Below are 15,979 nucleotides of genomic sequence, written 5' to 3' on the forward strand. Positions count from 1 at the left end.
GCAAATTTACAAGTGGGAAATATTAATGGTCAACAAACATATGCAACAATGTTAAACCTCATTAATAATCAAAGAAATAAACACTTTAAAAGATAACATTTTTATCCTGTTTGGCAAAGGTCAACACTACTACCAACAATGAAAACGCAGTGGCACGAGAGTATGGAGCAAGAGGCATCTGTCTGTTAGAACTAAAAACTGGTACATCTTTTCTGGAAGGTAATCTGGCAATATATGTTCTAAAAGTCTTAAATATATGGTAATCTCTTGAACCACCGATTCTAGTTCTAAACACATTCTCCAAAATAATAATAATAAATAAATAAATAAATAAATCCCTGATCAGGCCAGGCGCAGTGGCTCACGCCTGTAATCCCAGCACCCTGGGAGGCCGAGGCAGGTGGATCACCTGAGGTCAGGAGTTCAAGACCAGTCTGGCCATGGTGAAACCCCGTCTCTACTAAAAATACAAAAAATTAGCCAGGCGTGGTGGTGCGCGCCTGTAATCCCAGCTACTCAGGAGGCTGAGCAGGAGAATCGCTTGAACCCGGGAGGCAGAGGCTGCAGTGAGCCAAGATCACGCCATTGCACTCCAGCCTGGGCAACAACAGCAAAACTCCTCCCCTCATCCCCGCCAAAAAAAAAAAAGAAAATCCCTGATCAGCCAGGCACAGTGGCTCATGCCTGTAATCCCAGCACTTTGGGGGCTAAGGCAGGTGGATCACTTGAGGTCAGGAATTCGAGACCAGCCTGGCCAACATGGCAAAACCTAGGCTCCACAAAAAAAAAAAAAAATACAAGAATTAGCTGGGGGTGGTGACACACACCTGTAGTCCCAGCTACTCAGGAGACTGAGGCAGGAGAACTGTTTGAACCGGAAGGTGGAGGTTGCAGTGAGCCAAGATTGCGCCACTGCATTCAAGCCTGGGCAACAGAGCGAGACTCCATCTCAAAAAAAAAAAAAAAAAACTCCAATAATTTCATTATTAATGTATATAAGGATGTTCCATAAAGTGCTATCTACTAAAACAAAACAACTCAATATCTAACAAAAGAGGACAATACTATGGTAATATGGGCCACCAGGCAACCATTAAAAATTCATGTTCAGGATGTATTTTAAAAATATATATATTATACAGGGGCCATGTTAACCTTCTCTGTGTCATTCCAATTTTAGTATATTTACTGCTGAAGCAAGCACCATGATGTTGTATTAAGTGGAAAAAGCTGGTTACAAAATAATGCTGTATTATATAACCCAAATTATAAAAGATACAGATATATAAAGACAGGCTAAATTACATATCAAAATTCTGCTGTGGTTATCTCTGAGCAGTGGGATTAAATTCTTTTCTTTTTGCTTTTCTTAACTTTCTAAATTATATACAGCAAATATATTAGATTCTAATCAAAAGAAACAAGCAGGTGGACTCTGATTAGTCAGGCACCCTTGTACAATCCTGCCAACCAGACTATGGGCATAATCTGGTTATTTGTCATGTGACAATGCTTCCTCCATCTGTGAATACACTGGCCAAGTAAACTATCAATAGCAGGGCCTGGTAATGCAAAGTTTTGGCTTTTCATTCACAGAAAATAATTTTTATGACTTAGAGAAGGATATGTTCTTTGGTTCTTATCTTTTTGCCTATCCTGAGAATTTCTGCCAGTTTGTTACATAGGTAACTGCCTCTGAGCAACCCACCAGGTTTTTTGGGGTTTTTTTTCTTCAGGTTTCTTTGTGGTTTTGTTTGTTTTTTTCAGACGGACTCTCGCTCTGTCGCCCAGGCTGGAGTGCAGTGGCGCGATTTGGGTTCACTACAACCTCTGCCTTCCAGGTTCAAGCAATTCTTCTGCCTCAGCTTCCCAAGTAGCTGGGATTACAGGCATGCACTACCAGGCCAGCTATTTTTTTTTTTTTTTGTATTTTTAGTAGAAACGAAGTTTCACCATGTTGGCCAGGCTGGGCTCAAAACTCCTCACCTCAAGTGATCCACTGCCTCAGCCTCCCAAAGTGCTCGGATTACATGTGTGCACCGCCACGATGCCTGGCTGATTTTTGTATTTTTAGTAGAGACAGCGTTTCATCATGTTGGCCAGGCTGGTCTCAAACTCTTCATCTCAAGTGATCTGCCTGCCTTGGCCTCCCAAAGTGCTGGGATTATAGGCGTGAGCCCACCATGCCTGGCGATCATCAGGTTTCAAAAAAGAGAGAGGGCCAGACATGGTGGCTCACGCCTGTATTCCCAGCACTTTGGGAGGTCAAGGCAGGCAGACTGCTTGAGCCCAGGTGTTCGAGGCCAGGTTGAGCAACATGGTGAGACCCTGTCTTTACAAAAAATAAAAATAAAAATTAGGCCAGGTGTGGTGGCTCACACCTGTAATCCCAGCACTCTGGGAGGCCGAGGCAGGCGGATCATCTGAGGTCGGGAGTTTGAGACCAGCCTGACCAACATGAAGAAACCCCATCTCTACTAAAAATACAAAATTAGCTGGGCGTGCTGGCACATGCCTGTAATGCCAGCTGCTCAGGAAGGCTGAGGCAAGAGAATCGCTTGAACCCGGGAGGCCGAGGTTGCGGTGAGCCAAGATTGCACCACTGCACTCCAGCCTGGGCAGTAACAGCGAAATTCCATCTAAAATGAATAAATAAATAAAAATAAAAATTAGTTGGGCATGGTTGCACATGCCTATAGTCTGCACACGCCTGTAGTCCCAGCTACTCGGGAAGCTGAGGTGGAAGGACTGCCTGAGCCTGGGAAGTAAAGTCTGCAGTGAGCTATGATTGTGCCAATGCACTCCACTCTGGGAGACAGAATGAAAAACTATCTCCAAAAAAAAAGAAAAGAAAAGAAAAAGAGAGAGAAGGATACAGGGCAAGTCACAGAAAAAAAAAGAAAAGAAAAGAAAAAGAGAGAGAGGGATACAGGTCAAGTCACAGAGACAAAAGCAGTGATCAGGTCATGTCCATGGTGGCTGGCCAGAAACAAATGCCTTTTGGTCCACTGCTTGAGTGGCAGTAAACCAGCAGCAGCAGAGAAGGGCTGAGAAACACAGGTGATACCTGATTGCTACTTATTGGGTTTCTTTTTTTGTGATGGAGTCTTGCTCTGTCACTCAGACTGGAGTGCAGTGGTGTGATCTTGGCTCTCTGCAACCTCCACCTCCTGAGTTCAAGTGATTCTCCTGCCTTAGCCTCTTGAGTAGCGAGACTACAGGGGCGCACCACCATGCCTGGCTAATTTTTGTATTTTTAGTAGAGACAGGGTTTTGCCATGTTGGCCAGGCTGTTCTCGAACTCCTGACTTCAGGTGACCCGCCCGCCTCAGCCTTACAAAGTGCTGGGATTACAGGCGTGAGCCAACGCGCCGGGCCAACTTATTGTTAACTTGAATTGAAAATAAAAGGACTTGCTAAGTGAGAAACCAGTTTCAAAAGAAGAAGAAGAAAAAAAGGACTTCTTGTGGAAAAATTTTTCTCAGTGATATCTCTTTGGAGTTATGAACTGTTCATCCACTGCCTCATAAAAATTAACAATGACTTTGGGACCTGGTAAAAAGAAAGAAGTCTCCACGAACTTTGGGCAAAAACTTCCCTAAAATAATTTTTACAAAAAGAGCAGCTCAGAATCAAGTATACTAAAAAGTATAATCATTATTATTATTATTTTTATTATTTTGAGACGGAGTCTCACTCTGTCACCAGGCTGGAGTGCAGTGGCACGATCTCGGCTCACTGCAACCTCCACCTCCTGGGTTCAAACGATTCTCGTGCCTCAGCCTCCCGAGTAGCTGGGATTACAGGCACATGCCACCATACCTAGCTAATTTTTGTATTTTTAGTAGAGACAGGGTTTCACCATGTTGGCCAGGATGGTCTCGATCTCCTGATCTCGTAATCCTCCCGCCATATTCTCCCAAAGTGCTAGGATTACAGGCCTGAGCCACCGCACCCGGCCATCATTATACTTTGTAGACACGAGCAAAAATTGTTCATAATAATTATGTCTTGCTGGACAGGATAATAAAAATCATTATCTTACTTTACAGATAAAGAAACTAATCAGCTTGGGAAACATAGGGAGACCCAGTCACTCCAAAAAAAAAAAAAAAAAAAAACCTAAGGCATGGTGGCTCGAGCTACTCGGGAGATGAGGTGGGAGGATCAGTTGAGCCTGGCCACTCCAGCCTGGGCTGACAGAGCCAGATCCTGTCTCAAAAAAACAAAACAAACAAAAAACAAAAAACAAAAAAAGAAAGAAAGAAAGAAAAAGAAACTAAGACGTAAGGAAGGTAAATGATTTACTAAGGCCATAGAGCTGATTAGTGGCATAGAACTGGAACTTACTGTACTCTGATACTTTGCGCAGATAACTTACTCTGACACAGTGATTAGAATGTAGTTCATACAATCAGATGGTTCCATGGATGACTTCATAAGCAGGTAATACCTATCCCTAGACATTTCTCAGAAAGAAGTATTCTTTTCTTTAAGAGACGGGGTCTCGACTGGGCTTGGTGGCTCATGGCTGGGCGCAGTGGCTCACGCCTGTAATCCCAGCACTTTGGGAGGCTGAGGTGGGTGGATCACTTGGTCAGGAGTTCGAGATCAGCCTGGCCAACATGGTGAAACCTGGTCTACTAAAAATACAAAAATTAGCTGGGCATGGTGGCATATGCCTGTAATCCAACTACCTGGGAGGCTGAGGCAGGAGAATCGCTTGAACCTGGGAGGCAGAGGTTGCAGTGAGCCCAGATCGTGCCACTGTACTCCAGCAGCCTAGCTGACAGAGTGAAACTCCGACTCCCTCACACACACACACACACACACGCACACACAAAAAGAGATGAGGTCTTACTATGTTGCTCAAGCTGGTCTTGAACTCCTGGCCTCAAGTGATCTTCTAACCTCAGAATGAAGTATTCTATTCCATGATCATGTTGGGACCCCTCAAGCAAGTACTTAAACAACTTTTTTTTTTTTTTTTTCTGGGACAGGGTCTTGCTCTATCGCCCAGACTGGAGTGCAATGTCACAATCTCAGCTCACTGCTAGCCCTGCCTTGCAATTTCAAGCAATCCTACCACCTCAGCCTCCCAAGGAGCTGGACTCCAGGCAGGCGCCAGCACACTCAGCTAATTTTTAAATTTTTTTTGTAGAGACAAGGTCTCACTATATTGCCCAGGCTGATCAAACAAGTTATGTATGGATAAGAGCCCATATCTTTTCTTTCTTTAGTAAAAATATTTAGCTCTATCTGAAAGCTACAGTGCTATCTATATTCAAACATTTAGTATGTTTCTCTTCTGTCTAGGTTTTAATTTTTTTTAATGACACAAAGTAAAGGAAACTGTGCCACAGTTAAGTGCTACAAACCGAATTTAAATGATACAACTTATTTCATGAGTGTCCGCATGTACCCAAATGCTATCTACAAACGAATTTTCATTTTCCTTCATCCCATCATTTTAGCTACAAGTACTTTCTCTACTAAACATGCTGAATTTAAACTGAAAATTTTCAATCTTGGCCGGGCATGGGGCTCAAGCCTGCAGCCCCAGCACTTTGGGAGGTCGAGGTGGGCAGACCACCTGAAGTCAGGAGTTCAAGACCAGCCTCGCCAACATGGCAAAACCCCGTCTCTACTAAAAATAGAAAAAAATTAGCTGGGCATGGTGGCACGCGCCTGTAGTCCCAGCTTCTCAGGAGGCTGAGGCACAAGAATCGCTTTAACCTGGGCGGCAGAGGTTGCAGTGAGCTGAGATCGCACCACTGCACTCCAGCCTGGGCGACAGAGCGAGACTCCAACTCAATTAAAAAAAAAAATCAGGCCGGGCGCGGTGGCTCAAGCCTGTAATCCCAGCACTTTGGGAGGCCGAGACGGGTGGATCACGAGGTCAGGAGATCGAGACCATCCTGGCTAACACGGTGAAACCCCGTCTCTACTAAAAATACAAAAACTAGCCGGGCGAGGTGGCGGGCGCCTGTAGTCCCAGCTACTCGGGAGGCTGAGGCAGGAGAATGGCGTAAACCCGGGAGGCAGAGCTTGCAGTGAGCTGAGATCTGGCCACTGCACTCCAGTCCGGGCGACAGAGCGAGACTCCGCCTCAAAAAAAAAAAAAAAAAAAATCAATCCTATTTGGTTTAATGTAAGGTCAAAATTTAAGCATAGGCTTGTGTGATTCTATAGCTCATCTCTCTTCTTTCACGACGTTACCTTTGATAATAATTAACATATGTAATGTGCTTTACAATTTAGAATGTTTTCATATATGGTATCTAATTTAAGCTACATATCATAGGCCTCATCTGAAATAAGAGGAAACAGTGGTTCTGACTGTTACTCATCAAAGGTCATGGACCCAGTGATTATGACCAATATAGGTCTAAGGAAATTACTGTAAGAATTACTGGCAGAAGGGACAGTCCAATGAGGTAGCAGAAAATGTTAGGCTTCCTTCTCTTTCAAGGCCTAAAAAATTAGCTGGAACCACAGAAAGGTTAAGTCACATGGTAATATATGCTGAGATGTCTTTTTTTTTTTTTCTTTATTTTTGAGATGGAGTCTCACTCTGTTGCCCAGGCTGGAGTACAGTGGCATGATCTCAGCTCACTGCAACCTCCACCTCCCAGGCTCAAGTGATTCTCCTGCCTCAGCCTCCTAAGTAGCTGGGATTGCAGAGGCATGACCTAGTTTTTGTTTTTTGGGGGTTTTTGGGTTTTTTTTTTTTTTTTGTATTTTTTTAGTAGACATGGTCTTGAACTGCTGGTCTTGAACTCCTGACCTCCACCTGCCTCGGCCTCCCAAAGTGCTGGGATTTCAGGTGTGAGCCACTGCGCCCAGCCAGATGTCTGTATTTCTGTATTTAAGGTGAATAAAATGATTACAGAAATAAGAATAAAATTTCAAACCATGATATAAGTATTTATAAGTACCAGGGAATGCACAATGGTACCAGCCTTGTCCAGTTTAAGAAATCAGCTTTAATCCACTTAGTTCAACCTCTGACCATCTGAAATCAAGCTATTCTCAGTCTGTACAAGTAAACGTGACTTTTCACTATGACCCATATCCTCGAAAATACATAAAACTGTATCACAACAAGGTGAATCACGTGTATCCATAACAAAGACTGGGTACCAAATCATACCAAAATCAAATCCCAAAATGTATCAAACAGCAGAGCTACAAAGGTATCATAATTTAAAACAATAAAAGCCCATGCCAAGTCCTGCAAAATGGACAGAAGTATGTTTTTATCATCTCAAGGATAACCTATTAACCATATACAGAGCAGATAAAATATATAATACATAAATATGGCCTCAAATTCCTGTTTGTTTTTTGAGATAGGGTCTCGCTCTGTCGCCCAAGGTGGAATGGGGTGCCCTGATCTTGGCTCACTGCATCCTCCATCTCCTGGGCTCAAGTGATCCTCCCACCTCAGCCTCCAGAGTAGCTAGGATTATAGGCACACGCACAACCATGCCCAGTTAATTTTTCTATTTTTAGTAGAGATGGCATTTTACCATGTTGCCCAGACTGGTCTTGAACTCCTGGGCTCAAGGGATCTCCCTGACTCGGCCTCCCAAAGTGCTGGAATTAAAGGCATGAGCCACCATGCCTGGCCTGGGATTGTTATATGAAACTTTTTTCCTTGACAAAATCTCAGATAATCAGGCTTAAAAACTATTATACTGGGTTTTGAATCTTTGGAATCAACTAGCCCTTAGCCCAACCTCCCTGGGTTTTTTCGTTTGTTTGTTTGTTTGCTTGTTTGTTTTGAGACAGGGCCTCACTCTGGCACTCAGGCTAGAATGCAGTGGCGCCCTCATGGCTCATTGCCGCCTTGACCTCCCAGGCTCAAGCGATCTTCACAGGCGCATGCCATCACATCACATTTTTTATTATTGGTAGAGACGGGGTCTCACGATGTTGCCCAGGCTGGTCTCGAACTCCTGGGATCAAACAATCCTCCCACCTCAGCCTCCCAAAGTGCCGGGCTTACAGGTGTGAGTCACCAAGCCTGGCCCTGTTATTTTACAGATGAAGAAAGTGCAGTATAAAATAATACAATGGATAAATAAAAAATGTATTTTGAAAGACTTCAGGCCGGGCGCGGTGGCTCACGCCTGTAATCCCGGGACTTTGGGAAACCGAGGCGGGTGGATGACCTGAGGTCAGGAGTTCGAGACCAGCCTGGCCAACATGGTGAAACCCCATCTCTACTAAAAATGCAAAAATTAGCCGGATGTAGTGGCAGGTACCTGTAATCTCAGCTACTCGGGAGGCTGGGGCAGCAGAATCACTGGAACCCAGGAGACAGAGGTTGCAGTGAGCTGAGATCGTGCCAGTGTGCTCCAGCTTGGGCAACAAGAGCAAAACTCCATCTCAAAAAAAAAAGGGCGGGTACGGGGGCTCATGCCTGTAATCCCAACACTTTGGGAGGCCAAGGTGGACGGATCACAAGGTCAGGAGTTCAAGATCAGCCTGGCCAACATGGTAAAACCCTGTCTCCACTAAAAATACAAAAATTAGCCAGGTGTGGTGGCACACGTCCGTACCAAACAAAACAAAACAAAACAAAACGACTTCATGAGAAATGTTAACTATAGAATGTTGAATGGGAGAAAAAAGATTAAAACAGCCTATAGACAATATGATAATTATTCTATTTCATAAATTTTCTATAATAAACACCTATCTCTGGCCAGGCACGGTGGCTCACGCCTGTAATCCCAGCACATTGGGAGGCCAAGGCAGGCAGATCACATGAGGTCAGGAGTGAGACTCCGTCTCAAAAAAATAAATAAATACATAAAATAAAATGAGCCGTGTGTGGTAGCGCACCTATAGTCCCAGCACCTTGGGAGGCTGAGGCAGAAGAATCGCTTGAACCTGGGAGGCGGAAGTTCAGTGAGCCAAGATCACGCCACTGCACTCCAGCCTGGGCAACAGAGCGAGACTCCATCTCAAAAAAAAAAAGAGAGAGATGTGTTTTTTTAAAACACATATCGCTTTTATAACTTAAAATACTCAAAGGCCAGCGCAGTGGCTCATGCCTGTAATCCCGGCACTTTCGGAGGCCAAGGCGGGCAGATTACATGAGGTCAGGAGTTCAAGACCAGCCTGGGCAACATGGTGAAACCCAGTCTCTACTTAAAATACAAAAAAGGCTGCGTGCAGTGGCTCACGCCTATAATCCCAGCACTTTGAGAGGATGAGGAGGGTGGATCACGAGGTCAGGAGTTCGAGGCCAGCCTGGCTAACATGGTGAAACCCCATCTCTACTAAAAATACAAAAATTAGCCAGTTGTGGTGGCGTGCACCTATAATCCCAGCTACTCGGGAGGCTGAGGCAGGAGAATTGCCTGAACCCGGGAGGCAGAGGCTGCAGTGAACCGAGATCGTGCCACTGCACTCCAGCTCTGGGCGACAGAGTAAGACTCCGTCTCGGGGGAAAAACAAACAAACAAACAAAAAAATTAGCCGGCTGTGGTAGCACACGCCTGTAATCCCAGTTACTTGGGAGGCTGAGTCACCAGAATCACTTGAACCCAGGAGGTGGAGGTTGTAGTCAGCTGGGATCATGCACTGAACTCCAGCCTGGGTGACACAACAAGACAATGTCTCAAAAATAAATAAATAAAATAAAATATTCAAAATACCCTTTTATGTTTTAAATTCAACACATCAAATAACATATCAAAAATGTGAAAATGTAAAGAAAGATGGGGTCACTGACATGCACAATCCCACGGCTAATTGGAAACAAAGTCAATAATCTAGGTACTGTGGTACCCAACCCAGGACTCTTTCCAAACACTGTAGCACATGACCTCTAAGATACAGAAACAGTATTTGAGCCGGGCACAGTGGCTCATGCCTGTAATCCTAGCACTTTGGGAGGCCGAGGCGGGCGGATCACGAGGTCAGGAGATCGAGACCATCCTGGCTAACACGGTGAAACCCCATCTCTATAAAAATGAAAAAAAATTAGCCAGGCGTGGTGGTGGGCACGGTGGTAGGCGCCTATAGTCCCAGCTACTCGGGAGGCTGAGGCAGGAGAATGGCGCAAACCTGGGAGACGGGGCTTGCAGTGAGCCAAGATAGAGCCACTGCACTCCAGCCTGGGGGACAGAGTGAGACTCCGTCTCAAAAAAAAAAAGAAATAGTATTTGTTAAATTCTGAAGTATTTTTTATCTTATCACTACTGTTTCTGTCTCCTCATATCTACTCACACAATGCCCTTTAATAGTGCTAACAGGTTACATTTTATAATACTATTAACAGATTATCTCACAGAGATAAAGCTTGAGAATTGACAGCTCATGATAATCTCCCAGTCGAAAAAGAACAATGGAAAAACAAAGACACAAAAGCAAAATAAAAACAGACAAAGCAAAAAAAAAAGAAGAAAGGAGGCCTGGCGTGGTGGCTCACACCTGTAATCCCACCACTTTGGGAGGCCAAGGTGGGCGGATCACAAAGTCAGGGGAACTAGACCACCCTGGCTAACACGGTGAAACATGGTCTTTACTAAACACACACATACACACACAATTAGCCGGGTGTGGTGGTGGGCGCCTGTAGTCCCAGCTACTTGGGAGGCCGAGGCAGGAGAATGGCATGAACCCGGGAGGCAGTGCTTGTAGTGAGCCAAGATCGCGCTACTGCACTCCAGCCTGGGCAACAGAGCCAGACTCTGTCCGTCTCAAAAAAAAAAAAGAAGAAGAAAGGTATTTTTTTTTTGACATATTTATTCTTGGAATCATACCACATACTACAATGCCTGGAACACATAAAGTGCTCAATGAATGTTTATTTCATAAACTGTAGGTTTTGCTCTCTGCTAATACTAGCTACCAGACTTAAACATTAGACTAAACAAAAACAGTGAAACATCATTATTTTACATTTGGTATCTCTAAGCATTTACAATATAAATACAGGATTTACCAAAGAAATTAACGTTTACAATGAAGTAAAAGGAGAACATTTATTTACTAAATTAGTAAATATATTTAGTAAAATTTATGTTACTAAAATATTTTAAGCACTATACAAATTAGCTGGTCCATCAATTATAATAATTTTGAGAAACTGCTCACTTCCTGAAAATGGAAAAAAAAAAAAAAGGAAGACAAAATAAAATAAAAACCAAAGAAAAAAATAATAATTCTTACCTATTGAAATGGTCCTGGCTAACCTTTAGATATTATTACCTTGTTAGCCTAGTTGGAATCATCCAATGCACTAGAAGGCAATAAAATTACAGGTATAGTACAAGGGCCACTAGACTAGAACTTAGACTCTAGTCCAAGCTTTGCTAATAATTAGATATATTATGATGGGTGATTTTTTTTTGAGTCTTAATCTATTTCTAAAAACTAGATAGCTGGGCCGAGCGCGGTGACTCACGCATGTAATCCCAGCACTTTTTCACCTGAGGTCGGGAGTTCAAGACCAACCTGACCAACACGGAGAAACCCTGTCTCTACTAAAAATACAAAATTAGCCGGGTGTGGTGGTGCATGCCTGTAATCCCAGCTACTTGGGAGGCTGAGGCAGGAAAACTGCTTGAACCCGGGAGGCAGAGGTTGAGGTGAGCCAAGATCACACCATTGCACTCCAGCCTGGGCAACAAGAGCGAAACTCCATCTCAAAACAAAAACAAAAACAAAACTAGACAGCTGAACTCCTAATCACTGCAAAATGTTTTAGTCTTAACTTTTTATTTTATGTTATTTTTATTTATCTGTTTTTGAGGCAGAGTCTCACTCTGCGGCCCAGGCTGGAATTCAATGTTCCGTTCTCAGCTCACAGTGACCTCTGCCTCATGGGCTCAAGTGATTCTCCTGCCTCAGCCTCCCAAGGAGCTAGGACTACAGGGGTGCACCGCCACACCCAGCTAATTTTTGTATTTTTAGTAGAGATGGGATTTCGTCATGTTAGCCAGGCTAGTCTTGAACTCCTGACCTCAGGTGATCTGCCCACCTCAGCCTCCCAAAGTGCTGGGATTACAGGTGAAAGCCACCGTACTTGGCCCTAGTCTTCACTTTTTTTAAAAACATATATTCTTATCTACAAAGAGTCTACAATTCTGATTTGTTTGTTTGTTTTGTTTGAGACAGGGTCTCACTCTGTTGCCCAGGCTGGAGTACAGTGGCCCAATCATGGCTCACTGCAGCCTCCAGCTCCCAAGGCTCAGGTGATCCTCCTGCCTCAGCTCCCCAAAGTAGCTGAGACTACAGGCACAAGCCAGCACGCCTGGCTAATTTTTGTATTTTTATTAGAGAGAGGGCTGCGCCATGTTGCCCAGGCTGCAGATATTTTCATTGTATCAATTTTTTTTTTTTTTTGAGACAAAGGTGCGCTCTTGTCACCCAGGCTGGAGTACAGTGGTGCGGTCTCGGCTCCCTGCAACCTCTGCCTCCTGGGTTCAAGCAGTTCTCCTGCTTCAGCCTCCCGTGTAGCTGGGACTACAGGCGCACGCCACCACACCCGACTAGTTTTTTACTTTTAGTAGAGATGGGGTTTCACCATGTTGGCCAGGCTGGAACTCCTGACCTCAGGTGATCTGCCCACCTTGGCCTCCCAAAGTGCTGGGATTACAGGCATGAGCCACAGCGTCAGGTGTCAAATTTTTGTTGTTGTTGTTGCTTATTTAAAAATGGGACCAAATCAGCCGGGTGTGATGGTGGGCACCTGTAATCCCAGCTACTTGGGAGGCTGAGGCAGAAGAATCACTTGAACCCAGGAGGTGGAGGCTGCAGTGAGCTGAGATGGCGCCATTGTACTCCAGCCTGGACAACAAAAACGAAATTCCGTCTAAGAAAAAAAAAAAAAAGGGACCGGCAGGGCGAGGTATCTCACACCTGTAATCCCAGCACTTTGGGAGGCTGAGGCTGGTGCATCACCTGAGGTCAGGAGTTCGAGATCAGCCTGGCCAACATGGTAAAACCCTGTCTCTACTAAAAATACAAAAATTAGCCGGGCATGGTGGTGCATGCCTGTAGTCCTAGCTGCTCGGGAGGCTGAGGCAGGAGAGTCACTTGAACCCAGGAGGCGGAGGCTGCAGTGAGCCAAGATCGTTGCCACTGCACTCCAGCCTGGATGACAGAGTAAGACTCCGTCTCAAAAACAAACAAACAAACAAACAAACAAAAAAACACCATGCTAATCTTCTTTGAATTGTTCTAATTTTAGTATATGTGCTACCACTGAAGCAAGTACCCAAATTTGATATTCTAAATGTGTTAAAAGTTTGCTACATTATTTGATAATCAAGAAGCTTAGGACAATTTCTAAAAATATACGACAACTAGTAACATACGACAACTAGTAACATATTATTTTTACTATCTTATATTAGGAGAGAGCAATACAAGAAAACGAAACATGAGTATCCAATAATAAGGCCTGCTTTGTCAGCTGAGTCGACCTGAATCATACTGGATTTTACAGTACAAACCACTGATATGTATAAATACATATATGTGCATAAATATGTGTACATACCATTGGTATATATTTGCTTATGTTGATATATATATTTGTGTGGGAAGGTGTGAACTTTAAAAGTTTTCAATTATGAAATCAATACGAATTTATAACAATTCAAATCGTACATTAGGTCATGTGAAGTGCAAAGTAAAAAGTCTTCTACCTCTCTTCTCCTCCATAAGTAACTACTGTTAACATTTTTATTGTGTATCCTTCAAGAAACTATCTGGGCAAATGCAAGTATACACACATACATGTGAAGGTGTGTATGTAAATCTAAACTGTTGCCACTTCTTGAATGTGGGGGTGGGGGGGAAGCTCAAGTACTCCATAAGCATGTTAAATACACTGAAATACATGGAAAGTGGTACCACAGTCACTGGTACAAAGTATCACACTCTTCAGAAATGTGTGTTGAATTGAATACATTTAATTTTCATGCTTGGAGGCGATATGGAGCAACTGTGCAGAGTGGTGGGCAAGAAGCCAGATAACATGGGTTCTAATCTAACTAGTTGGATAGCCTTAAGCAAGCTATGAAATCTCCCTAAGCCGTTGTTTCTGGTTTTGTAAAAGGACAGGGTTTGACTAAGATCCCTTCCAACTCTAAAATGTTATAATTCTAAGATGGCCGTCTGTAACACTGTTCATTGACTGTAATAAATATTATGGGGAAAAAAAGGAAAAGAAACACTACTGAAACCTCCAGTCTTACAAATTTCTGTGAGTCATTAAACTATCAAAGTATAGTTGTGGCAGAACTAGCGACATAATTATATTTGAAAGCAAAGTAGTAGATTATTAAAATCTGATTGATTGGGGTTTTTTAACAAAGCTTGGGTTGACGTTTTTCCTTTTTCGGAGGTGGAGAGTGCTACTGCTTAGTTTGAGAATAAACACTCCCCTCCCCGAAAAGAAAATAATTTCAGTGTTACGGAGTTAAAATAATGAAACAAAATCAAATTACATTTTGTTTTACAGAACATGCCGGAGAGGTGACTGGGAAAGCAGATTGGAAAGAATCACCAGCTAATTTCCTCTTCCGGAAGCTCTTTGGCCCTTATTCTTTCTGTTTCATATGCCCTCTCCAGACACAATCCAACCTGCTCCACACAAGCCACAGGTACCACAAGGGGAGGAAATCCCTTTGATCACATTTTTTTAAAAAGTTCTTTGCCTCAATTTACCTTAGGCGTCACAGGGTTTAGGAAAGCAGTCCCGCGGGCCTGAAGTCACCCACCCACTCACCCAGCCTGCCGTCGGCAGTCCGAGGAACCCGGGCAAGCAGCCGGGGCCGGGCCACCCCTGCCAGGCGGGCGCGGCCTTCCCGCCCTCCCCAGCAGCGCCGGCCCGAGGGGAGTGGAGGGGAAAAGAAGAGAGGGGAGGGAGAAGAGGGGAAGGAGGGAAAGCGGAGGAGGGGAAAGCCTACACAAGCTGTACCCACCGCGCCAGGACAGCCGGCCCGAACTGCCCCGCGGCGATCAGCTCGGTCCAAGGGGAGGGTCCCGGAGGAGGCGCGGCCCGAGCCCCAATCTGGAAATGCCAACTCCGCTCTGCGGCCTGGCCCCAGCCTAGGTGAAGGAAACGGAAGTCCCTTCGTCTCCCTCACGCGCCTCCACCGGTCGGCCCATCCGCTGGAGAAACCCGGAGTCGTCAAACTCGAAGTTTGTCCACGTCAGGGCCTCAAAGAGACACCGGGCGCGGTCCGTCAGTCTCCAGGCCCGGGCTGCGCCACTGGGCCCCGGCTGTGTCCTTCCCATCCCCGGTCGGGAGGTCAGCCTCCTGCCCTGCAAAGCCACTCCTTCTTCCCCCCCTCCGCCATTTTCCAACTTACCACTTGGGCCGGGCGTCGTCCCTCGATGAGCGCCACGCCGGCTCCGGGCACCGCCAAGGTCCCGCCACCTCCCCGAACCGGAAGGGGGCAGTAAGAAAAAATGAGGCCCTTGCAGCCCCTAACCGCCCCCCCCACCCCCCCTCCCAGCTGGAACCCAGAACCTGACCTAGCGGCGCACATGCGCAGTGAGCACCTCATAGTCTCCGCCCCTAGCTCCTGCGTTTCTTCTTTTAGCCTCAAAGATGGTTTTTCCCACGGTTTTTACCTGTTGGGCCCTGGGGTTGAGGAATAGGGGAAGAAAGGCACAAGACGGAAAAGAGGAGGAGAAGGGGCGAAAATGTTGAGTTCTTACTATAGATCAGGTACTGTGTTAGGCATATAACGTGGTCTTTGTTGTAATGTTGACAACCCTGTAAGATAAGCACTGTCTCTGGGGATTTAATAAGCCCATTTTACAAAGGAAACTGAGACCCAGAGGGGATAGCTATCCCAGTATCACGCGGCTAATAAGGTAACTGAGGTTAGAATCGGATCTTTTTCCAAGAAGGGAAGGATGAAAGGGATGACAAGAAAAGGAGACCCTGGGGGAATGGCGGGGGTTAAGATTGGGAGGTGAAGGGAAAATTAATAGAGGA

General features: G+C 44.9%; 1 protein-coding gene and 1 non-coding gene across 2 annotated transcripts in view; both read right to left on the reverse strand.

Moving 5' to 3' along the window:
* The window catches only part of XIAP (X-linked inhibitor of apoptosis), a 48,692-nt gene extending 33,234 nt beyond the window's left edge, over nucleotides 1-15,458 (reverse strand). Inside the window, 1 exon segment of the mRNA XM_033201204.1 lies at nucleotides 15,345-15,458. The gene's annotated coding sequence lies outside the window, so the exon portion shown is untranslated.
* LOC117078625 lies at nucleotides 1,098-1,200 on the reverse strand. The gene has a single exon (XR_004435068.1). It is a non-coding gene; the product is annotated as a U6 spliceosomal RNA (small nuclear RNA).
* Nucleotides 15,459-15,979: the final 521 nt, after the last annotated feature.

Source organism: Trachypithecus francoisi, unplaced genomic scaffold, assembly GCF_009764315.1.
Source record: "Trachypithecus francoisi isolate TF-2019V2 unplaced genomic scaffold, Tfra_2.0 Lachesis_group6, whole genome shotgun sequence".
NCBI classification, from domain to species: domain Eukaryota; kingdom Metazoa; phylum Chordata; class Mammalia; order Primates; family Cercopithecidae; genus Trachypithecus; species Trachypithecus francoisi.